Source organism: Polistes canadensis, unplaced genomic scaffold (genome assembly GCF_001313835.1).
Source record: "Polistes canadensis isolate GaletaPanama2010 unplaced genomic scaffold, ASM131383v1 scaffold_46, whole genome shotgun sequence".
Classification (NCBI taxonomy): Eukaryota; Metazoa; Arthropoda; class Insecta; order Hymenoptera; family Vespidae; genus Polistes; species Polistes canadensis.
The window spans coordinates 232,334-234,833 of NW_014569593.1; the positions used below are offsets into that span (position 1 = coordinate 232,334).

General features: G+C 31.2%; 1 protein-coding gene across 4 annotated transcripts in view; it reads right to left on the reverse strand.

Annotated features, from left to right (window-relative positions):
* LOC106785191 (fasciclin-2) overlaps positions 1 to 2,500 on the reverse strand; it is a 94,774-nt gene that overhangs the window by 91,678 nt on the left and 596 nt on the right. The window lies entirely within an intron of this gene.

Below are 2,500 nucleotides of genomic sequence, written 5' to 3' on the forward strand. Positions count from 1 at the left end.
AAAAAAAAAAAAGACACGAAAAGAAAGAAAAAGAAAAAGTAAAAGAAGAAAAACGGGACGCGAAGAGCTCGAGGCTACCCCGTTGAAACCGGACCAAGAGAAGCAACACCAACAGCAGCAGCAACAGCACCCAACACACACACCAGTTAAAGAAAGATGGAAAGAGCTAAAGGACGAAAGCGAAAGAGAGTTTAACGCACGGCCTTGCAGAAAAGCCGGATCATAAAGGAACGAAACGAGCTGCGGAGGATCGAGAGGAGTTAGCGAATCCACCACCACCACCACCACCTTCTTCATCTTTCGACAATTTACGCCAGTTTCTTTCTCTCTATCTCAAAGAACACGACTTTTATAACTACACTCTATGGGAGAGAGAACTTTTATTTTTAATATTAACTAAGATTATAAAAAGGATATATTCGTAATATTTATATTTTTAATATATTTCATTTTATTAATAGTAATGTGAGAGGTATTATTCAATTTAATATTTGGTTATATTATGATAAATTAATTATTATTATTATTATTATTATTCAAATGATTTCAATTATTCTCTATCTCTCTCTCATATAATATATTAATATGTATAATTTATTATGCAATGTAATATATAATATATTACTTATTTTATTGTATAGTTCTCATTTTGGGAGAATCATTTTGTAAAAACGAATAGAAACAATTATATTTCGGACACCATGATATTCGAGAAATTATACTTCGTTTTAATTGTTATAGTAATGGTATAATTATTAAATTTTATATTGTTTAATATGATACGACCTATAACCTCGAAGAAATAATTGGATATAAACGAAATTTTGTTAAGAAAAAGTTCACTACGTTTTCCACACAAATAATTATACATCGATTCTTATTTGAACATTCGGATACCGTTGTTATTTGAAAAATTATTATTCCATTTGTTTTGTAATATAATTAAATTACTTATTTTATATGATCACAAATACAAAAGGATGGCAATTCTCTAGAAACAAGACAATTGCACGATTATAAATCAACTCTAGGAAACCCATGATAAGTGATAAATGATTGTTCGTTATGATTATTAATAATAATATTATCAAATGAATTATTTTTGATAATATACTACATATAACTCGTGTAATATATGACGTCAAATTCGGTAGGATAAATTTCTGTAAACACAAACCACCAAGGGTAATTATAAATCAGTATTTATTAATTATCTGAACGCGCCATATTATACGAGAGATTATTATTATTATTCCTTTTGATCTTCAGTAATAACATTATCGCATTTACTTTGTAATATAATAAAGTACTTCATTGCAATAAACAATCTTAACACCTTCGAAGGACAATTTTATTTCTACAAACGAGACCCTGTTTAAACGAAAGAGTTCAACTCTCCTACTTTCTACCCAGGTGTATATCAAACTTCTCGATTTCTCTTTTTCTTTCTAAAAAAAAAGAAAAAAAAAAAAGAAAAAGAAGAAAAAGTGTCGTAATTCTGTGCGTTAAACAGGTAACGTGGCCTAACACGAGCCCTTTAGAAAAAATTCTTCTAGTATGTAAGAAAAAAAAAATAAGAAAAGAAAATTTGTCCATTTAAAAGAGTATACACTTTTATATACAAATTTATGCAAGTATGTACTACTTATTAAGAAGACTAGGGGGTCAATGTACGTCCTTTCTTTTTAATACTTCGTTTTACGTTGCCGTCTAATTAGCCTCAAGCGACAAGTTCACGCGAATTAAAGAAGACGGTGAATCATCGTCCTCGCCAAGATACATGGCAAAGAAGAAGATTGAGAAATTCGTGTTGCAAGGAAAATAAAATAAAAAAAAAAGAGAAAAGAAGAAGAAGAGAAAAAAAGACAAATACAAAAAGTAATAATGCACCAAGACGATTATTATTCCGAACGTTCTTCTTCGTTTTGTCGGAATAAACTGAGAACAGATATTTTTGTTTTTTTTACTTTAATGTTCGAGAAAAAAGATATAAAAAAAAAAAAACAAGAAAATAAGAAAGAAACTCGAGTGGTGAACGTTATAGTTAACGATTTTCAAGATTAGGAATTCTTACGCGATCGTGTAAAACCAGTTCGCGATTTTCTCCTCTTCCTCTCTCTCTCTCTCTCTCTCTCTCTCTCTCTCTCTCTCTTAATCTTTGTTTTTTTTCTGCTAGTCATTAAAACGATATAAGTACGCGGAAAAACATGTTTGAAATCACGTAGAAAAGGCGCCAACAGAGAAAACTTATGAAGAAACGATTGCGAACGGAATTCCATGCAATGTAACCGCCATCTACCAATGGCGGAAAAGATTGAGGAGGAGGAGTAGGAGGGGGCAAGGGGATCGAGAGAGAAAGAGAAGAAGAAAAAGGGATCGAGACGTAAGGAGCGTGTGTTTTTCGCAACTTATGCGAAAAAAGAACGCGCGTCGGTGGTACCTCATTCATTCGGATATCTCGCTAAGATTTAATTGCAACAAAAAAATTAATAAATAAATA